Source organism: Schistocerca nitens, chromosome 1, assembly GCF_023898315.1.
Source record: "Schistocerca nitens isolate TAMUIC-IGC-003100 chromosome 1, iqSchNite1.1, whole genome shotgun sequence".
In the NCBI taxonomy this organism is placed as follows: Eukaryota; Metazoa; Arthropoda; class Insecta; order Orthoptera; family Acrididae; genus Schistocerca; species Schistocerca nitens.
Genome location: NC_064614.1, coordinates 415,520,406 through 415,544,544, shown reverse-complemented (window position 1 = coordinate 415,544,544; position 24,139 = coordinate 415,520,406). Strand labels below are relative to the sequence as shown.

General features: G+C 44.7%; 1 protein-coding gene across 3 annotated transcripts in view; it reads right to left on the bottom strand.

Annotated features, from left to right (window-relative positions):
* Positions 1-24,139, bottom strand: part of LOC126249890 (beta-glucuronidase-like) — a 469,370-nt gene that overhangs the window by 217,089 nt on the left and 228,142 nt on the right. For all 3 annotated transcript variants that reach the window (XM_049951515.1, XM_049951516.1, XM_049951514.1), the window contains exon 2: positions 9,678-9,767. The gene's annotated coding sequence lies outside the window, so the exon portion shown is untranslated. The remainder of the gene's footprint in view (positions 1-9,677; positions 9,768-24,139) is intronic.

The window sequence follows — 24,139 nt, the reverse complement described above, 5'->3', positions numbered from 1 at the left end:
GGTACTCCGGCAAGTCTAAGAGGACGTTGGGCCTCTGGAGCAACCAGGGAGGCAGGCGGGTAAAACCTTGGAGTTGGGGGGCCACACGCTCCACACCAATGGACTCAAGCAAATGCTTGGCACGAATCGCAAATGGTCTCGTTGCCCTGGAACGACTGGAAGAGAGACGTTCCATAGGCGGTCGGGCAATGGTAGGGTACGCAGGGGAGGTAGGACAGGCAAGGAATTGACACACCCGTCGCACCATGAGGAGTTTCCGCCGGATGGCGAGCGGCGGTTCCCCTGCCTCAGCATACAGGCTGGGGATGGGACTGGTACGGAAGGCACCAGTGGCCAGCCTGATACCCTCATGGTGTACTGCGTCAAGAATCTTCAGATACGAAGGCCTCGCTGACCCCTACACGGTGCAACCATAGTCAAGACGCGATCGTACGAAAGCCCTATAAAACTGCAGCAGACGCGCCTGATCTGCTCCCTAGGACCGATGGCTCAGACTCTTCAAAATATTCAGTGCCTTCAGGGCCCGCACCTTGAGGTCTTTAAGGTGCGGCAACCACAACAACTTGGAATCAAAAGTGAGGCCTAGGAACCTCACAGTGTCGCTAAAAGGAAAAATGGTGTCCCTCAGACGCAATTCAGGGGAGGTAAAAAGACGTCGAGAACGATTAAAATGAACACACACACATTTGTCTGCAGAAAAGGTAAAACCCGTCTTCGCAGTCCATGCCTCTAATCGCTTTATCGTAAGCTGCAACTGCCGACTAGCAGTGACAAGACTGGAGAAAGAACAGAAAACAGCAAAATCGTCCACAAACAAGGAGCTTTGGGCAGGACTCCGGATAGTGGACGTGATACTGTTAATGGCGACGGCAAAGAGGGTGACACTTGAAACGCTTCCCTGAGGAACACCATTCTCCTGCACGTACAAATCAGATAGCACATTACCAACCCGATATCGAAAGAGGCGGTGGGAAAGAAAGGACCGAATGAAGATGGGGAGATGGCCACGAAAGCCCCACTGATGGAGTTGATTGAGGATAAGGCGGCGCCAAGTAGTGTCATACGCCTTATTAGTGTCAAAGAATACACCTAGACAATGCTGGTTATGTAGGAAGGCCTGCTGGATGGCCGCCTCAAGCAGGGTCAAGTTGTCTATAGTGAAACGACATCTGCGAAAGCCACACTGAGAGGGGCTAAGGAGCTGCCTGGTCTCGAGCAGCCAAACCAGGCGACGGTTGACCATGCGTTCCAACGTCTTCCCGACACAGCTCGTCAAAGGAATACTTCGATAACTACTGGGATGCGTTCAGTCCTTCCCAGGTTTGAGGAGGGGAATCAAAATCGCTTCCCTTCACGATTCAGGGAACGTGCCGGATAACCATATATTAAAACAATTCAGGAGAACTTCCTTGGATGGCAGCAGTAAGTGCTGCAGCATGCTGTACCGGATTTGATCATGACCGGGCGCAGTATCATGAGCCACAGACAGCGCCGAATCCAGTTCCCACATTGTGAAGGGGCAGTTGTAGGGTTCAGAATTTGGAGACCGGAAGTCCAAGTGACCCCTCTCGATTGCAGTGCGGTAGCGGCAGAAATCTGGATCACAATTAATAGTGGCGGTAGATTCCGCAAAATGCATGGCCAGTGTCTGGGCAATGTCTCTCGGCGCCGTGAGGAGACATCCCTGATGCAGCAATGCCATGACAGGTAGTTGGCTGAGTTTCCCGGAAATCCTCCTGATGGCTTCCCATACTTTCGTAGAACTAGTGGAGCGGGAGATGGAGTTCAAGAACGATTGCCATGACCGTCGTTTGCTCTCTTTAATCACACGCCGCGCCTTAGCCCTTGCCACCCGAAAGGCTGCAAGATTGTTAGCTGAGGGACGGCACTTGAAGCAGCGCAGAGCTGCACGGCAGGCTCGGATGGCTGAGCGGCACTCAGTGGTCCACCAAGGGACAGGACGCCTCTTGGGATGACCGAAGGACCGTGGGATTGACAATCCAGCAGCATGGGAGATCACGGCTGTAGCATGGTCGACCCATTCGTGGACGCTGGCACGGTGTTCCAAAACAGCCAGATGGCTGGAAAGTGTCCAGTCAGCGCTGCAGAGGCGCCACCAGGGCGGCACTGGTAATGCCACAGCCTCATCCAGGAGGCGAATCCAGAGGGGGAAGTGGTCACTAGAATGGAGGTCAGCAGCAACCTCCCACAGAGCAGAATCCGCGAGTGCTGGAGAGCAAAAGGAAAGGTCAATAGCTGACGACGACCCAGAAGCAGTACAGAAATGAGTGGGAGCACCAGAGTTGAGGATGCACAGTTCTTCAGGCATCATGAGGCTTTCCAGAACGCGACCCCTGGGGCAAGTAGTCGTAGAGCCCCATAAGACATTATGAGCATTGAAGTCCCCCAGAAGAAGAAATGGGCAGGGGAGTTGGCTAATAAGGTCTGTGATAGCCTCAGAGTCTATCGCATCCTGAGGCGGTAAGTAAACGGAACAGACTGTGAGCCTCCGCCCCACAAGAAGGTCAACTGCAACTGCTTGCAAGTCCGTAACGAGAGGGAGCTCAGATGAGTGGTGCATGTCACGGACAAAAACCGCAACACCACCCTTTGCCCTTTCCCCCATCAGATCATCTTTTCGATATACGGTATAGCCCCGTAAAGGAGCATCAGCGGCCCGAAAATGTCACTTGGAGACATAAGCACACGGGGCACTCGTACAAGGAGTTGTAATTCGGCCACATGCGTCCTGAACCCATTCAGGTTCCACTGTAATATGGGAGCCAGTGATCAGGGTGGCTGAACTTTCACCCTGCCTCTGTGCTTTGGAGGAGAGCCCGTACTGGCCGGAGATTTATTCCTGGGGCGAGAAAATCGCCCCCGATCAACATCAATGTCCATCAGCTCCGATGACGACCCAAGGGAGATGTCAGACAGTACGATGGCCTCGTCATCGGACCGACTCTGACCAGTCTCCTCAGGTGGCAAAACCTTCACCTTCGACGTTTTTGTCTTGGGGGGCTTAGAATGCAGAACCTTGTCAACAGTTGGAGCTTTACTCGCCTGGGCAGAAGGAGCCATATGGGGAGGGGTAGAAAGTACCCCAATGTCAGCAACCACGGCCTTGTCCGACGTTGTGGGGAGAGCTGCAGGTTGCAAAACAACCGCAGCAGCACAAGTGCACTGGCAAACGCAGGTATTAGTGCTGATACTAGCAACCACCGTTTGTGTAGCAACAGTGGCCAACTGTACCGGTTTCTTCAGAGCGGAAGCGAAAGATGTTGTAAACACAGGAAGCTGCATGGCCTTAAAGAGCTTCTTGGCCTCACCATAGGGGATGCGCTTAGATGTTTTGATCTCCTGTATCTTCCGTTCCTCGAGATAGACGGGGCAGTCCCGGCTCCAGACAGGGTGACTCCCAGAGCAATTCACGCACTTCACAGTCGATGAACAATCGGCTACTTCATGGGCAGGCTGACCACATTTACCGCAAGTGGCTATCCCATTGCACCCCAGCGTAGTATGCCCAAAGCGCTGACATTTAAAACAGCGCATTGGGTTGGGGAAATATGGCCGTACTGGCAAACGTAAGAAACCCGCTTTAACATGCTCTGGGAGTCTCGAGCAACTGAACGTGAGAATAAACGAGTCGGATTTGACTAGGTCCCCATCGACTCGTTTCATAATATGCTATACGTCAACAATACCTTCGTCAGCCCACTCAGATTTCAACTCGTCTGTGGGGATATCCACCAAGTCCCTACATGTCACAACACCCTTACTATAGTTCAAAGTGGAGTGGAGCTCGGTCTCGATAGCGTACTCTCCGAGACAGGTTGCTTTCCGAAGAGAAGCGACTTGACAGGAACTATAAGTCTCAACTAACAGAGTCCCATTGCGCAGTCGCTTCACAGATTTCAGTGTTCCTGCAATTCCATCAAGACCCTTGTGGATGTAAAAGGGAGAAACCCTCTCAAAGCTACCCTCCTTCCTTTTGACAATCAAAAACACATTCTGGTTATCAGCATGTGCTCTGTTACAACAGTCTGATAAATCTTTAGTAACACCAGGCGCTGGAGGACTCGCAGCACGAAGCCGCTTTTTCGATGGGGTGTGTTTTCCTACCAGTGGCCCACCCAATCCACTGGTAGGGGGAAACTTAGAGGTCGAAGGGTCCATTGCGGTCCCACGAGCAGCTAGGGAACTAAAGGTCCGCTCAGACAGAGCCCCGCGTGCCTGAGTAAGCCTTATACAACTGGGGTGCGGCAGGTGCCCCAGAGGTTGCCCACTTGCGACTGTTCCACCCCAACGGCCATGTATCTTATAGGCGCGCAGCACACCGTAAGATTGAGGGATTTTTATAGAGGTTGACTTTCCTCGCAATCCAGGCGATCAAGCCAAGATTACCATTCTCCGCAGCTCATAACATTCCACCGCCGCGCCATACGGTGGTCGCTGAAGCATGTCCGGGGGTTACGGTGACAGGAGACTGGCGGTGCTGACCAGTCCCCAGCTCAGGACCTCGGGGTCGCCAAGCCCGTGAAAGCCGTGCGTTACACCGCACGGCCAACCGGGCGGGCTTCACACGAGCATACTATCTAAATCTCCTGTCGTGATTTCGGGAGGCTGGCAAGGCGAAGCGTCACAGGAAGCAGCCAAAAACGATGATTTTGCTCCATGATAACGCCCCGGGTCATCCTGCATAGGATACAATCAGATGTGTTGTCTCTTTGCGCTATCAAATTTTACACAATCCCTCGGAATTTCCTGACACGGCACCATGTGACTTCTTCTTCTTTCCTCGTATGAAGAAATCATTTCGTAGCAGGCACTTGCAGAATGACATCGACGACGTTTCCTCTTCTTCTAGTGCCTTTGTCCCGCATCGACGCACCGTCTGAAAGTGTATTTATGGATGTGGCATGGTTAATTTGAGGGGTGGCCAGATACCCTTCCTGTCGTCACCTCTTCACCCCCAGAGACGGAATTTGTGTACCACCAACTCTCTGCGTATAGTGTTATTCATCAGGATGTTTGCGGACAGTGTAACTGAGGTTGTACTTTGGTACTAGCCCTGTATTCACCTAGTGGAATGTGGGAAATCGCCTAACCCTCACACCCAGGCTGGCCGGCACACCAGCCCCCGTCCCTAACCCACCGCGCTTCAGTCTGGAACCGCGCTGCTGCTACGGTCGCAGGTTCGAATCCTGCCTTGGGCATGGATGTGTGTGATGTCCTTAGGTTAGTTAGGTGGAAGTAGTTCTAAGTCTAGGGGACTGATTGACCTTAGATGTTAAGTCCCATAGTGCCTAGAGCCATTTGAACCTAACCCAACGAGCGGAATCGATTTCGGGCCGGCGCACCTCCACGTCCCAGAAGCGGTGCTTTAACACGCACTGCTAGCCGGGCGGGTACGATGACCAGGATGACGGCATTTCCTGAACAGCCGAAACACAGACTGGTTCAACAAACATCTTCGTCAAGTCATACGTTGTTGGGAACAATATGTTGCATTAAAATGTTCAGTGGTAGCGCAATTTTTATTGTACGCGATAGCTAAAACTTTATGACTAAACGTCGTACATACATTGTTAAACGGCACACTGCAGAAGTGTTATTTCGTCACTTTGCAAATATGACACTGCCTGTATGCACTGCTTGTTTTTTGGACACACAGCATACTAAAATTGTGCTGTTATTAAGAGTTCCCGAATGAATTCGACAGCCAGATGACTTCCATGCATTTCATAGAGAAGTTGTCGCTTTTATATAAACAGCTTTTATAGTAGAGACTCAAAACACCGCTTCAGTAGTAAGGTTCTTTTTTATTTTTTATTTTTCAGTGCATATCCCACGACCCGCTACGGGTCATTACGTGGCTATCGTCAAATGTGATACTGAAAATAAACAAGAGACCGAAGATGATAATATTTTTTGCACGCACCAATACACGTGAGGAAACAAAACAAGAAGGATCATACGACATTTTTGGAAAACACCGGTCGGGCTAGGTGCTGTAAAACGTAAGTCAATGCTAAAGCGACAACAGACGATACAACGGACGACTACCTGGGTAAAGAAACATGGAACGAACACCCCGACACTTACACTTCGTTCTGTGGCTTCAGGCGCCGTGGTGAATGAGTATAGGGTGCGGTGTACAATCAGCGAGCGCAGGGTACGGAGTAGCGCACTCGAAGCAAGAGGCAAAGTGGTAAACCACATTGGTAAAAGTACTGCCATCTGTTGACGGGGAGAAAACGCGAAACCAACCAGCCCGCCCGTTCACAATTTGAATTAGTGATTTCTATGCACAAGAGGAAGAAAAAGATTACAAAAAAGTTGCATGAAAACCGTTAAAAGTTCGTTATGCGTGGTAAAGGAATAGGAGCAGTACAGAACTGTAGTAAAACTCATAACTGGAAGCTGGCGACATAAAGCTTATGCATAGACCGGGAAACAATGATTTTTTTTCCTGTCATGAGTGGCATGCAAATTTTTAACTTAGTGGGGACGCATATGGCGACGTGGAATAACATGACATAATCATGAGTTAAAAGAACCCACACGTGTGCCACTCCTATTAAAAAACGTCTTGATACTAATCGAAATGAAAGGTAACTAAACCATAAAGTCGACACTGACAAAAACCCCTATACCATTTAACACCTAGCAGCAATAACAATGAAGGAACACATTAAAAGTACGAAGAATCCAAAAAAAAAAAAAAAACGCTGACTATAAGCTGGCGACTCAAAAAATTTTACGTAAGATAAGAAGCGAAACAATTTTATTTTACATCCTGAATGACAGGCAAATTTACTTTAGTGGGGATGCAGATAATGACGCACAATAACGCGCCATAGTCATAGACTAAAAAACTAAAACCACGCAAACTTCTATTAAAAGAGCCCATTTTAGAGCTATGTTTCATGCAACTTTCTTGTAGTGTCCTTTTTTCCCTTTTGCATGTAAAGCACTAATTCAAATTTGAACGGGCGGGCTAGTTGGTCCCGCGTTGTTTTTCCCGCCAACTTGTGCCAATCTTGTTGACCACTTTGCTTCCTCATTCGTGTACGCTACTCAGTGGTCTGCGCTCGCTGGTGGTACACCACGTCCTATGCTCACTCATGGTGGCGCTCGGGGTCACAGAACAAAACATTGTGTGTCGGGGTGTTAGTTCCATGCTTCTTTACCCAGGCAGTCTTCCGTTGTATTGTCTGTTGTCGCTTTAGCATTGACTTACGTTTTGTAGCACCCATCCCGACCGCTGTCTTCTAAAAATGTAGTATGGTACTTCTTTTTTTGTTTTCTCGTGTGTATTGGTGCGTGTAATTATTATTATTAGCTTCGGTCTCTTGTTTATTTCAGTATCACATCTGACACATGGGCACGTAATAGCCCGAAACAGGTCGTGGTCTAAGTACTGCAAAATAAAGAAACTTTGCAACTGAAGCGATATTTTCAATCTCTACTACAATGCTCAGTTGCGGATTCTCCTCCGGCAGGATTGTTTGTAGTTTTTATAGCTATTTAATGTTGCTTGCTACTGTTTATTGCACAATCAGTTCCATGATAAACACGTTGTCATGTAATCATGGACTAAATCTTGGAAGAATAGAAGAACATAAAATCCTATAGGTTTGGTATCTTGAACTCCTTCCTTTTCCATACCAGACAGTCCTCAGTAATGGAATGTGGACAAATGGAGTCATCTACTCTGGTAAGTTTGGAAGAAAAAAGGAGGAGCCCGTGACAAGTTGAGGCTTTGCGTGTTTGTGTGTGGAGTTATCGGATGGTGTATAGCGCCCTGGTTCCGAATCCTGGTCCAGCATACAGTTATGGCTTGCCAATACAGTCAGTACGCCCATCACATCGGAATGTCAGGAGGGACTGTTATGTTAGGAATGAAACTTCCTGGCAGATTAAAACTGTGTGCCAGACCGAGACTTGAACTCGGGATCTCTGCCTTTCTCGGGCAAGTGCTCTAGTTCTGCAAGGTTCGCAAGAGAGCTTCTGTGAAGTTTGGAAGGTAGGAGACGAGATACTGGCAGAAGTAAAGCTGTGGGGACACAAACTTCAAAATGCCACGATATCTTTAGTAGAGCATTTATTCAGATTACGCTTTTCGGCAAACTAAGTTGCGCTATTCGAATCTTAAGCTAAAGAACTTATTTAAGAGAAAATAGTGTCAAATTTAAATTTTCTTTGTTTCGTATACTTACTGTAGCGTCCGTTCCTGTCGCACAACTGAGTATTAGCTTCCCAGCAGAGCCTGTTCTTGAAAAACTTCGTGTTGCCCCCAAGTCCCGATAATCGCGACATAACCCGAAATTTTGCATGACATAAACACAAAAATTTCTATTTAAGAAAGATTGATAGTGCAAAATTCGTTAAAAAAGACAGCTACAAGCTTTATCAGTGTCTATTGTCGCAATAAAAGTTTAATTAAACGTTTCTAAATAGTATTTATCTAATACATTTCGTATTGTTTACTAGTCAGATAGCCGGCCTGGGTGGCCGAGCGGTTCTAGGCGCTACAGTCTGGAACCGGGCGACCGCTACGGTCGCAGGTTCGAATCCTGCCTCGGGCATGGATGTGTGTGATGTCCTTAGATTAGTTAGGTTTAAGTAGTTATAAGTTATAGGGGACTGATGACCTCAGATGTTACGTCCCATAGTGCTCAGAGCCATTTGAACCATTTGAACTAGTCAGATAGACGTGATCTATGCCCAAATTTTCCAAGTTATAAACGTTTAAAAACCTGACCAAACACGCTTGATACGTAAATTTTCTAAAAGCAAAGTAATTACTAATTCATTCTTCTGTCATTGTATCTCTAAACCGGGCAAACGAATCCAGCGACACCAGACAGACCACACAAAACAGCATAATCGAAGAATGACACACACACGAATTTCTCCAGAACAGACCGAAAAAGACCTGCTTGGTCTTCTTTTAAAGCAATTATGAAGTACTTTTTGGGTAATAGAAAAGACAAAAACTATGTTACCATTGTGAATGATCTGTTAGACAACTATAAGAACATGGTGTGTAGAATTTAGCTTAAAATTCACTTTTTATATTCTCACCTTGATTTCTTCCCGGAAAATTTGGGAGCCGTAAGCGATAAGCATGGTGAACGTTTTCACCAAGATATTCTTACCATGGAACACCGTTACCAAGGCCACTGGAACCATTCGATGATGGGTGACGACTGCTGGGGTCTTGTTAGGGAGAGTGATGAAACGGCAAACAAAAGAAGAGCTCCGTCATCGCATTTTTTGAAAGCCAAAGACGATTAAAGGTGAATATATCTTCTGAACTAATTTGGGCCTTTTATTGGCATCATGCCTGTATATACATACAAAATAGTATTGATTTCGAACGTATGAATGTATATTTTTGTTTGACTTAATTGTGTCAAATTTCGCTATTACCATTTTTCATACTGATGTGTATCTAGGAAATGTTACGTCATAGAGGAAACTGGTTTTACCAATGTATTCAGCACCCCAAAATCAGGTAAATCCATCCATTTACAAACCAGATACAGTAAAAAGTTTAAATTTGTTAACTAGTGATATTGTTCTCCTGTTATTGAAGTTAGCAACTGAGGAGAATTTGCAGCAAATATTAACAACATTACTTCATATTACTTTCTTTTACGACTTACCTAACTGGTTGGCAGGTATAAGACGCAGAAACCCAACGTTTTCTTACAACTTCGACGATGCAGTCAGCACCTTAGCAGTAATGTGTCGACCTGTTGATGAGAGAACGCTTATGACAGAAATTTAAAGCAATCACACAATACCATTTTAGGTAAGTAACAAAAAATATGTTATTTTTGAATCAGATAGTTGAAAAATTGGTGGTGCAGGCGGAGATGATCATCTGGCGGTGCTGGCGGAGGAGGCAACTCGTTCTGCTGTCTTGTTGGGTGTTAAGTCATCAAAGGCTAAAGGAAGAAAGCCTCGAACAGAAGTTACCTGGTCCTCCTGGTATAAGGCTTGGACGATGAACCTATATCCCTTCTCCTGGCAAAATGCTAAACCCGCTGATAAACCTCAAAGTAATCCTCAGAACCGGACTAAAACCTAAAGACAAAACAGCAAACGAAGACGGATTTTTAGTATAGGAAATTGGAACATTCAAGGGGTAAATACCAAGGAAGCAGACGTCTTCGAACAACTAGAAAGTTGTTACCGACACCAGAAAAAGGGACAAGATAGATGTAAGTTGAGAGACATAACTTTCAGCAGTCGTGTAATGTTAAGCGAAATATTTCGTTGCGTCCTGCTACGTGACTCAGTTGTTAAGAGTTCTCCAAGCAACTGAAACGACTTCATCAGTCTGTGACAAGAGAAAAGTGCAAATACCATGATAAATCGCTAATCACTTCACTTATTTCCCCCTTTTGTCGGCGAGTACGTGTCAGGTAGAGAGATTTTGACTCAAAGACGGTCAAGCGGTTTTCATGAGTATTCCGAATATTCTTGCTTCGAAATGTCTGACGATTAACTAACTGATGGACGAAACTTTCGCATCACCACAACTCATAAGAAAATCAAACGAGTATATCAGGATTTCAAAGGTAAGGAACTGCAACAAAGAGAGAAACAAATTAAACCTTACAGTCATTATTTCATGTCCAGCCGCAGAAGGACTTACAAAAATCAGCATAAAAATTTGTGCGAATACAAAAAAGAGTGAGTGAAACCAAATTGTACTATAATGCTGTTTACGATAAATTATTTTTCTTCATTCATTTTGTTTTTCTGTCCCTCGCTATTAAATGGATCGCTCTGTATTCAAGAGGCCTCTTCATCTCTGAACTGTAGTTCTACGATATAAATTTTCTCCCTTGTTACTGGCGTTTTGCAGGGTAAATTTCTTATCTGTACAGTACTGAGAAATAGCCTTATCTTATAAGGCCCAACGTATAGGACGTTAAAAGTGTGTCACATTCTTAGAAGAGACGGTATCCATTAGAACTATATAAAGTCCAGTTTTCTTACTCCTGTAAAACTATCGGAAATATAAAAAAACGCAATGTAAACAATATTTCAAGTTTAAATGATTCAAATGATGGCATCGATGGTTGTTTGGCCTCATTTCGGCCGGCCGTTGTGGCCGAGCGGTTCTAGGCGCTTCAGTCCGGAACCGCGCGACTGCTACGGTCGCAGGTTCGAATCCGCCTCTGGCATGGGTGTGTGTGATGTCCTTAGGTTAAGTTGAAGTAGTTATAAGTTGTAGGGGACTGATGACCTCAGATGTTAAGTCCCATAGTGCTCCTAGCCATTTGAACCATTTGGCCTCATTTCTCTTGAGACATATTGGTAGTTGTCGCTTTTCTAATTTAGTATATAGAAGTTATGCTCCACGTTTACTTTACTGTGAACTTACCACTGACTTGTATCAATCGTCTTGTACGTAACAGTTGATGGTAACATTTCGAATTTTTAAAAGTTTACTCTAGCTAATCTTGTGATGTGCACCCTGAAGCTGATACAGAGGAAGTGACTAACAGGGTGGAACAGCTAAGGTCATCAGCCTTCTATTAAACACCCAGGACAGAAGCGATGTAACCAATCTGTGTACAGAGTTAATTCTGTGTGCAAGTGTACTGTTTGCATACTTTATATCTGGGGCGATAGTAAATAGGCCGGTATTCACTTAGTGGGATGTGGGAAACCGCCTAAAAACCACATCTAGGTTAGCTGGCACACCCACCCTTTCTCGTTACTCCGACGGGCGAATTCGATCCGGGGTTGGCATATCTCCCGCCACAAACGGACGCGTTAACACGCACGGCAACACGTGCAGGTCATGTATACTCTTAAACAGACTTGGCAATCCGGTTGTTATGATATTTTGTCATTAATATTCGTGCTGTCTTAAAAAGGAAAATGTAATGTAAAATCGCTTATAACTTGTAGATATATGGGTTTTAAGCTAATTTAATGAATCACCATAATTAAGAATGAACAAATGATGTGACTGTGGGATTATGCTTACAAAGTATGAAAAAAACAACAAAATAAAAGTAAATATAACTGTTTCAAATCATAATTTGAATCACCTGTACAGAGAAACCCTTCAAGAAAATTACGATGCCCATCAATGCGGAAAAAAATGAGAAGTTGCAAATTAGTTTCTCACATAACATTTTACCCAAAGAAGGGTATAAAGACACAGTGGCAAAAGGAATCGCCGAAACTACGACACAGGAAAAAAAAACTACGAATAACTCAAAACCAGAATATATCATAGACACAATAATAGAAATCAAGAAATACACTCCTGGAAATGGAAAAAAGAACACATTGACACCGGTGTGTCAGACCCACCATACTTGCTCCGGACACTGCGAGAGGGCTGTACAAGCAATGATCACACGCACGGCACAGCGGACACACCAGGAACCGCGGTGTTGGCCGTCGAATGGCGCTAGCTGCGCAGCATTTGTGCACCGCCGCCGTCAGTGTCAGCCAGTTTGCCGTGGCATACGGAGCTCCATCGCAGTCTTTAACACTGGTAGCATGCCGCGACAGCGTGGACGTGAACCGTATGTGCAGTTGACGGACTTTGAGCGAGGGCGTATAGTGGGCATGCGGGAGGCCGGGTGGACGTACCGCCGAATTGCCCAACACGTGGGGCGTGAGGTCTCCACAGTACATCGATGTTGTCGCCAGTGGTCGGCGGAAGGTGCACGTGCCCGTCGACCTGGGACCGGACCGCAGCGACGCACGGATGCACGCCAAGACCGTAGGATCCTACGCAGTGCCGTAGGGGACCGCACCGCCACTTCCCAGCAAATTAGGGACACTGTTGCTCCTGGGGTATCGGCGAGGACCATTCGCAACCATCTCCATGAAGCTGGGCTACGGTCCCGCACACCGTTAGGCCGTCTTCCGCTCACGCCCCAACATCGTGCAGCCCACCTCCAGTGGTGTCGCGACAGGCGTGAATGGAGGGACGAATGGAGACGTGTCGTCTTCAGCGATGAGAGTCGCTTCTGCCTTGGTGCCAATGATGGTCGTATGCGTGTTTGGCGCCGTGCAGGTGAGCGCCACAATCAGGACTGCATACGACCGAGGCACACAGGGCCAACACCCGGCATCATGGTGTGGGGAGCGATCTCCTACACTGGCCGTACACCACTGGTGATCGTCGAGGGGACACTGAATAGTGCACGGTACATCCAAACCGTCATCGAACCCATCGTTCTACCATTCCTAGACCGGCAAGGGAACTTGCTGTTCCAACAGGACAATGCACGTCCGCATGTATCCCGTGCCACCCAACGTGCTCTAGAAGGTGTAAGTCAACTACCCTGGCCAGCAAGATCTCCGGATCTGTCCCCCATTGAGCATGTTTGGGACTGGATGAAGCGTCGTCTCACGCGGTCTGCACGTCCAGCACGAACGCTGGTCCAACTGAGGCGCCAGGTGGAAATGGCATGGCAAGCCGTTCCACAGGACTACATCCAGCATCTCTACGATCGTCTCCATGGGAGAATAGCAGCCTGCATTGCTGCGAAAGGTGGATATACACTGTACTAGTGCCGACATTGTGCATGCTCTGTTGCCTGTGTCTATGTGCCTGTGGTTCTGTCAGTGTGATCATGTGATGTATCTGACCCCAGGAATGTGTCAATAAAGTTTCCCCTTCCTGGGACAATGAATTCACGGTGTTCTTATTTCAATTTCCAGGAGTGTACAATAAAACTGATATGAAATCTCCTACAACAATGAGAACTCTTAGTACGTGTAAAATTGAACAGAAGTTCAAATGCCCGACGCACCACGAAGGAATTATCCGAATGGGGCGGAAATTGGTAAATGTGATGTACATGTACACACAGACAAAAGATTACAATTTCAGGAAAATTGAATGATTTATTCGAGAGAAAGAGCTTCGCAAATTTATCAAGTCAATAACGCATTCGCCCACCTCTAGCCCGTATTAAGCATTTAGTCACCATGGCATTGCTTGATACAGTTGTTAGATGTCCTCCTGAAGGGTATAGTGCCAAATTCAGTCCAGTTGGTGAGTTAGAGCGTCAAAATCCCGAGCTAGTTGGAGCGCCCTGCCCATAATGCTACAAATGTTCTCAATTGGGGAGAAATCTGGTGACATTGCTCGCCAACGTAGGATTCGGCAAGAGCGAAGACCAGCAGTAGAAGCTCTTGTTACGCGCGGTGGGAATTATCTTGCTGAAATGTAAGCCCAGGATGACCCGCCACGATGGGCAACAAAACGGGGTGTAGAATATCATCGATGTCCCGGCGTTGCTGTAACGATGCTGTGAATGACAATCAAAGTGGTACTGCTATGAAAAGAAATGACACCTCAGACCAGCGTTCCTGGTTGTCTGGTGGTATAGCGGGCGACAGTCAGTTTGGTGTCCTACCGTTGTCCAGGGTGTCTCCAGACTTCTTCGGCCTACAATGTCGTTGGCTGGAGTAGAACTGTCTTGAGTTATGAGTCCCGCCTCGAAATGAGTCCCAATGCCCTGGACAACAATGGGATGCCAATCTGACTGTCCCTGCTATATGGCCCGACAAACAGGAATGGTGATCTGGGGTGTCATTTCATTTCATAGCAGGGCCCCTCTGGTTGTCAAACATGGCAGCCTTCCAGCACAGCAGTACATCTACGATATTCTACGCCTTGTTTTGTTGCCTTTCTTGGCAAGCGGCGCTGGGCTTACATTTCAGCAAGATAATGCTCGCCTGCACACTGCACTGCTTGTTTCCGCGCTTGCCTATCCCTATCTTGGCCAGCAAGGTCGCCACATCTCTACGCGGCTGAGAACGTTTGATGTATTATGAGCGAGGCCCTCCAACAAAGTACAGATTTTGACAACCTAATGTGCCAGTCGGACATAATTTGCCATGAAGTCCCCAAGGAGGACATCCAACAACTCTTTCAATCAATTCCAATCCAAATAACTGCTTTGCATAAGGGACAGAGGTGGACCAACGCCTTATTGACTTGCTCAATACGTGAAGCACTTTGGTTAGAATAAAGAATCTATTTTTTCTGAAACTGTGCTCATTTGATTCTCAGCATATGCATATCATATCTATCTATTTCTGTCCCATTAAGGCCATTTTTTCGTGATGTGTCTTTTTTATTTTTTCTTAGAGTGTATTATATGGAAACTGTAGCAGAGAGAGAAAGAGAAACATGCAAATACGTTACATTGGCAAGACAAAGAGACCAGTCTGTTTTACTTTTCTTCGTCATGGGCTGAAAACGACCGACAACGTAAATACTGGAGATATTTCACGTACCATCGACACGGACTTCATTAAAGGCAGCGTTCATCACAGTCACATCGCATTGTAGGACAATGCTGCGAATTGCTTACACTGTTCTGCTATGTGTCGCAGTGCGAAAGTAATTTCATTTCTGACACGCTTTCTCTACGGTGCTAACTCGTGCCAAATAGGTCGTCGTCGACACGCTTGGCGTTGATCCGTGCGTTCTGCTGCCGTGTCACTTCATCCGCGAAAAGGGCTTACAGCGAAGCCCTAAAACTTAAAGCAACCTGACTGGAAAGGGGCACAAGAGGAAAGAGGTGAATTCGACCAAATAGAATAAAGCTCACAACACGAAAGTATAACTCATGAGAGATGAATTAGTAAGTACGGTTTTTCAAACTGTAACGGTCTATTGCATTGCTGACCTTAGAAAACTTGGCTTTGGTATTGATTTACGGTTTGGCCCGCGCTACTGAGGTCAATACATTCCATTTGCGAGATTTCTCATTTTCGGTCTACTGGAGCGAGATATCGCTGACTGTCGGAAACCGAGGTTCAGACGATAAAGCACAGTAGGATGCGATAGACGAGAAAACACGCCGACTGTCAATGCGACGCGTGGTGTCTTGAACATGTTCTCAGTTTATGGCTTCTTCCCTCTCCTCCCATATCTTTTGAAAGAGCGCAAGGTTGTCATATAAGCGACATCCTTAGATTACGGTGCAACACCCTGGAAGAGTTTATGAAGAATCGTTGTAGAAGTATGGCTATTTCATAATGAGGCATATTAGAGAGAAATACAAACCTGTGAGGCCTTAACTTTTCCCGGTGAATCGAATGTTCAAATAACTTACGGGTTTGCTGCCGGGTGACGTCGTCGGACACCGCCGATATTTCGACAGGAGCACACCCTGCCATTCTCAAGGCACAAATGCAAGGAAGAAAAAATGTACAAGCAAATTTAATACCTCGGTTCATAGAGGAGAAAAAAGGAAGATACCACACACAGAACAAGTGTCAACACAACCAAAGATAATCAACATCAGAAATATCGATGGTTACTATTAATCAACAGGTGAGGTAGCACTAATTTTGTCCCTCTGTTTTTTGAGGAGAGACAGAGCCGGATTCCAAGCAGCATTTAAACAAAATTCACCATCTCTGTTAATAAGGTTGCTTGATAGTCTGATTTCAACAGCTTCCTTAATAACACTATCCCAATAGTTTGACGTGCAAGCCAGAATCTCCGTGTTGTTGTATTCCAAAGGATGACACTTGTTCTGTGTGTGGTATCTTCCTTGTTTCTCCTCTATGAACCGAGGTATTAAATTTGCTTGCACATTTTTTCTTCCTTGCATTTGTGCTTTGAGAATGGCAGGGTGTGCTCCTGTCGAAATTTGAAGATATAAACCTGTTTGTTATCCAAAATACGGCAAATTTCGTGCCCGAAATACGTAAGAGATGTAATATTCTCCATGTTCACGGTTAAATACACTAATCAATAAACAATTAATGTACCGGAAGTAATAATACAATGTTGAATAATTAGTGCGTCTCCTACGGTAATAGGAAAGCGACTTCAGACACCAGAGTTAGCACCGTGGAGACAACGATAATTCCACGTCAGTTGGATGTAGCATGCTTTCTGACCGATGCGTTACGGAAAGAGGCGTAGAGTTATTATTTTACATTTCATTTACTCTTGTTGCTATGAGAAAACGACTCCGTATCTGAAATAATAAACTAGCGAATTTGACACATGTTCTTTCCTCTACTGCGAATTCATCGATGGTGCACTTACAATACATTAACAGTTTCAATACATCAGTAATAAACATTCTGAGAGACAGTCGTTTTGAAGCAACCTACTGGTGAGTGGCAAGCGAACTCTTTTTCACTATTTCAGAAGACAGCAGCGTAACATACAAGACGCTATGTAGCCCTCTGCCGTTGAATACAGTGAGCGAGTGACAGAGCATTCTTTTTATTGTGATCCATATTTCTCTAACCAGTCTCAGGACTGAAGACCACAACAACAACAACACATTTTTCCTTAAGGAGTATGACCACAGGGAACTCCAGACTGAGGTATGAGAGTGCTTCTATGGCGAAAACGTAGCGTGCTCTTATGCTCAGTGATGACTGCGGGGACAATACAGTGTTGTAACTCCTGGCGAGTTTGGCACGGATGTATTAAAAGGTAATTATAACAGAGAAAGATTAATTCATTCGGAGCATAAGAAACTAAAGGTTGCGCGATTAAGAGCAAATCACATTTAATTAACTGTAGAGTGGATATCACCAAAGACACACAAACAATAGCGATACCAGTTGTAGTGCAGATATTTTGCGCGGTTAGAAAGCACTTTCTTATAGGACGTCGTTCTCTCTCAGTGTACTTACTTTAAAGACTAAGGCGACGAGAAGCCTCCAGCACAGTGGAAGCTGTCGTGCTAAGATGTCCCATGTATCACAAAACACTGACCGGTTCAGCTCTCATTCAATTCTGATATAATTATAAGGAATCACAACTCTTAAGAATGATATTACACTGTCGTGAACCGCACACTGACACAAGTGGTGTGCAAGTGGTGTGTGTGACGACAACGATGTAGCAGGTTAGTAGGTCGCCGGGGAGTTCCTTCACTGTAAACATGCTGTCTATGCATATGCAGCGTCATTTCTGAGTGGAGAAGCAGCTGTCAGTTGCACCGTCGCCCCACGAGCGCTCCTCGGACGATAACGCAGGCAGTGTCACAAGTATCAGTATTACAGTCAACACTCACAAATCTGTTTTATTTATTTAGTTTCGCCGAAGCAGTTCAGACTACACGTTGCAGTACATCAAAGTTTCCGCAGCTTGCTACTGCCAGTCTCATAAAAATAACAAATTGCCTGAGATATACTACCTAGGTAGTGGCTCTCACGATGTTTGCAACAGCGAAATAAAAGTTGTTCAGAATCCTTTCGGTCAGAAGCTTATAACGGAAAATACGAGTAGCTAGTACTTGTGTAATTTGGTATACAAGGCACGACAGTGCATTCATTACTCTATCGTCACCTCTCTGGCATGACGCCCAGTCACACTAGATTGTTTAGGGCGACTATCGTAAGGATTAGCTTATGCTATGTGCACTTCCAGAAGGACCTGCATGGTACAGACCTGGCTACAACTTCCCTATGTACCTGTGGAAAAAAAGCACATCAAGCTTCACCCTTTTGGCTGCCCAATAGTTTCATCCTGATCAGTGCTTTGCTAAGAGACTTGGTAAAACAACACTGCTTATTTTAAAGCCAAATTCAAAATTGTTATCAAAACAGAGTTACAATGTTTATCAGGTGTTATATTTCTTGACGATATAAGGAGACTTATGCCTGTGATACAAAACACAAAACAAGATTACTGTCAAACAAGAAACAGTCTATCTACTTTCATCCTTGGCTGTATTATATCACATTCATTTATTCCACACAGTCACATTCTGAGACACCAGGGGATAGTCAGTTTCGTACTGAAGGGAAGAGCGAGGGATAAAAATCGTAGCGGGAGACAAAGAGATGAATACAGTAAGCAGATTCAGAATGATATAGGTTGCAGTATTTATTCAGAGATGAATAGGCTTGCTTCAGTCCGGAACCGCGCTGCTGCTACGGTCGCAGGTTCGAACCCTGCCTCGGGCATGGATGTGTGTGATGTCCTTAGGTTATGTGATAAACCTTTTGCATTCCTTTATGTTTTCGTCTTCTTTAAAGGCAAAGAGACAAGATGAAGCGGTAGCCCATCATAGAGCCTATGCCTACCGTCATGTATTTTTTGACTTTCAGTTGTTAATAAACAGAGGATTTTTTTTGGTACCAGTAGGAGGAAGGAGGGATTCGCGCTCAGCTAGTGAAAGAGTGAGAAGCACGCCAATTTTTTAGCGAGTAATTGTAGACCGCCATTTTGGGGTCGCTATGAATAAGTGAGGAGTGTGTATTTCTTATGTGCACCGTTTAGAAAAATACAGTATTGTTTTATTAACAGAAAGGTCGTGTGAGTTGTTATTTCAAATAGTACAATAATTACAATAACTGAAGCCCACCTGTGTACTTTGGAAAATTACGAAGATCCGATAAGCTTAATAGGAACACGGTCAAGACTTCAAAGGTGAACGCGGCGACCAAACGTAGTATTATAAAGAATGGTAAGCACAAATCTACAGCGGAGAAAGAAACTACTCCGCCCTGCAAAATAATATGAACTAATACGGACTTATTTCCAGGCATAGCTCAGCTTATTGTGCTTGTCATTCACGCCGAAAATTAATCTCATTAATTCAATACATTTTAAAAAGCAACGCATTTTATTATCATCTATTCCATTATTTTATTATACTATAAAGTGGCGACAGGTGACAGGCACGATACGCAGTGGGCAAAACTGTGAGTACTAGTATTGTTAGGAAAATGAATATACATGTATGTTAACGATTTCTTTATGTTCCATGTACGCTGATGATGTGACGGAGACGATGATGTGGTACTGAAGAAATGCTATAAAAAGGAAATAATAAATAAATTAGAAGGAAAAAAGGCGACAATACCAAGAGCACACAACAAAGCACAATAGAGGAAGTACGATTTACAAGACAACAATCAGGTAGGACTGCGCAATGCATATAGAGAATGCGTTCCCAGTAGATCTATTAGAAAATCCATCCACCTATTTCCTAAATTCCAGAACCTAAAGCTTCAGATATTAACGCTATTGTAGTCAAGTGGAGATAATGACATTTCTTTATTAGTATAGAAAATATATTGACTAAAGAATAGCTGAGACTACAATTACATACTGTATATGCATTTTTTCGCGTGAGAAATAGCGCGGAAGTAAAATCTTAAAAAAGAAAATTTTTATTTTGATAACTGCAGTGGTATAAGGATTTCTATAATGGAGGGTCAAAACAATAAGGAAATGTCATTCGAAAATCATAATGCGAATGTAGTGGATGTTCATTTGCAAAATGCAACAATGAGTGGTTTGGAACTGTTTAACGGTGATTATTTGGATGCTGGGCGCGACATGCCATTGTTGCATTCGACGCCCGTGAATACAGAACATTTAATTACAAGCAATACGTTAATTACAGTAGACGTAACTAATGGGCCGGCCGAAGTGGCCGCGCGGTTCTGGCGCTGCAGTCTGGAACCGCGAGACCGCTACGGTCGCAGGTTCGAATCCTGCTTCGGGCATGGATGTGTGTGATGTCCTTAGGTTAGTTAGGTTTAACTAGTTCTAAGTTCTAGGGGACTAATGACCTCAGAAGTTGAGTCCCATAGTACTCAGAGCCATTTTGAACGTAACTAATGGCACCTCGAGGCCAGAGAATATTTTAAATGAGAGCAGTACGCGTAGTACGGACACAGATACTGACAGGCGTAGGCCGGAAGTGAATACGGAAGATATGCAAGCCTTATTTCGAGCCTTAACAGAATCCATACAAACAAGCATGAATGCAATGAAAGCAGACATAAATTCAAAAATGTCGGGCTTAGAGACTAAAATGTCAAGTTTACAAACGATACAAGCAGACATGACCACAGTAAAGTCCGAGATCGAGAAGGTTAATACAAACATGACACACATTTCAGACGCCGTAAAAAATTTGCGCACAGAACTCAATAGTCTGGACACGAAGTTCACACAGCAGATTTCACAAATCTCCACGGAGGTGGATAGTAAAATTAATGAACAAGTACAAATTTCGGTTCACGATATGGGTGAGAAATTAAAAGGCATAGTGGGCGAAAAATTTGAAACACTAACACACACGTATCGACAGGAGCTATCCGGAATTAGAGAAACCCAAGAGAATTTACAGGCAATGCAAAAGAATACGCAGGTCAACTTAGACAATGTACAATCAGATGTAGCGAAACTACATTCTTTCTGTAACGACTTGCCAGAAAATGTAGAAAAAATCACATTGGAGGTAGGATTACTCAAGTTAGAACACAAGAGGATCAACTCAGACATTGTGCACCTTTATGAATCGGTCAAGAGCAATGCAAAGGACGACAATACAACGTTCGCAGAAAAATGCGTACGTGAACAGCGTACCTATGTGGAAGCGGTAAAGGAAGTAATGGGGGACAAGGAAGAAGAAATCTTAAAACGCGTAGGACATGATATCAGGCAGTTAGAACAACGGTTAAGAGACGAAATAGTTAACAAACAAAGTACGGTAATATCATCGCCTGGGGCGGTAAGCGGAGCGATAAACAGCCATCCGCCAGTGGGAGGAATCAGTGGCGCGGACAACAATGCCCAACCCACGCCGCGCGACCGCATGTCGACGCGCGACGCGAGCAGCGGGCAAAACTTTGCTGAAACCAATATACCATCACCGCAGGGAAATGCTGTTCCGCCGTGCTGGACAGCGTTGTTAATGGATGAGAGCTTAATAAAACATCGACAGTTTCCCGTATTCTCAAATGAGAAAAAGCGAACGCACCCAGTAGTGTTTGTCCGAGCCTTTAGAAACGTACTGCCCAGGACTTGGACAGAAGCTCAAAAAATTAAATATGTAGTAGGACACACCGAGGGTGATGCCCTTTTGTGGGCTACGGAGATGTCAGAACTTTGCGAGACATATGAGCAGTTTGAGAATGCATTTTTAGATAAATACTGGTCAACAGCTATCCAGGAGAGGTTAAGACGAGAGGTATTTAACCCAGTACCATATCATTCAAAATTCGGGGGGCTAAGAAGCTATTTTGAAAAATACCTAAACAAGACCCGTTACTGGAATAATCCGATATCTCATGTCGATGTACTGAAAATCTTAAAGAACAAGTTACCTGCAAATGTTAGGGAAAAATTAATAACTGTTCCCGAATATGATCTCGAGTATTTTCTTTCAGTGCTCGACTCAATAGATTTGATTCATGAGGATGGGCAAGCCACGCCTAGTTATCGTAACGGTAATGGGCACAACCCAAACGGGAAGAACTACGATAACGGCAATGGCTTTGGAAATTATAACGGTCGTGTGCGTATGAATGAATGGCATCCGTATGTACCGCCGCGCCACAACGGAAATCCGTACAATCGGTCTACCTACCAGCCACAGAGTGGCCGAGGGTCGTACGAAACTAAATATCAGCCCTATAGGTACGGTAATGGCAGAGACAGTAGAAACTCGAGGGAAAACTTCGACAATGGGCGACAAGGAAATGCAAATTACCAGGAACGGAATATGCAACACAGGGATCCGAGAGATAACAGGCAGCCCGTACAGTCAAATCGAAACAACCGGGACACGAACTGGCGAGCACGCGAACATACAGTAAACATAGTAGAAGTGACGGCAGAAAATGAAACAATACCTTTACCGGCCCCAGGAAATAATAATCGAGCGTGACTAGAGGAAGAAGGTAATGAACTGTCAGTGTGCCACAGTACTAATATGAGCGACTTAAACACTAAAGCGAACAGGAACGGAAAGGAGGAAGCAGACACTGAAACAAACCTACACATACAGCATATCCGGAATCTATTTTTAAGGTATGATAAGGGCGCAGAAATGAAAGAAGACTTGTTTATCGAAGAGAAAGAAACAACACGCAAGGTAAGTGAAATTATTCAAGCAATAATAAAGGTAAAGGTGGGAAACATAGATGTACTAGTTGTTTTGGATACTGGCGCGTCGACAAGCCTGATGTCTACTAGCTTGTTCAAAGAGATAGCGAGGGAAGTAAATGTTCCCACACTACCTGTAGAGAACTGTAAGATCGTAACGGCGACGGGAAGTAAATCTAAAGTTATAAAATTACAGGCCAGCATACCCATTAGCATATGTGGCGTAATTTTGCAGTGTACTTTCTTGTTGGTAGACAAACTTATAGTGAACTGTATGCTTGGTATGGAGGTGTTCAGAAGATATGGGATAAAAATAGATATTGGCAGCGGGGAATGCCAGTTTCATGTAGGGGAGCGCACGCTGACTATGGACTTAATAAGAACTACAATGACAAATCAGGTTAGGCCGATACCAGACATTAATGTTAAATTTGTCTACCCTCAACCCATAATGGTAAAGGATATGGAACTTGATGACTCTGGTAGGGAGATCCTCGATGAGCAAATTGTAGACAGTAAAATAAATAAATCCACTTGTCTTAACAATGAACAGCGAAGTGAACTGACAAAATTACTCTTCAAATATCATAACATTTTTCGTAAACAACCTAGTGTTATTAAGGGATATGAATATAAAATGGAAGTATACCCGCATGAAACTTATTGTAGAACGTCTTATGGCACCCCTTGGGCAAAGAAAGAGGCAGTAAGAAAGGAAATAGAGCGTATGATTAGTTAGAGGGTTATTGAAACATCGCACTCACCTTACTGCAGTCCGATTCTCGCAGTTGGTAAAACTGACGGAACGGTGCGGTTGGTGTTAGACGCGAGGGAAATAAACAAAATCATCGTTCCTCTAAGAACAAGGCCAGAGAATCTAGAAGAGCAGTTATTAAAGTTCCATGGCGTTAAGTATTTAACATCCCTTGATTTGAAAGCTTCGTACTGGCAAATTTTATTACATGAAGAGAGTAGAAAGTATACAGCTTTCATAAATGCCGGGAGGAGCTACCAATTTAGGGTGCTGCCTTTCGGATTAAATGTGAGCGCTGGTGTATTTATTGAAGCATTAGACAGGGTTCTTGGACCGGAACTGCTTAGCCAGGTTACACTCTACGTTGATGATTTATTAATTGCAACTCAAACATGGAATGAACATGTAAGTATTTTGGAAAGGATTTTGCAAAAATTTGATGAATACAATGTCACAGTTAACTTTAAAAAGTCTGAATTCGGAAAGGA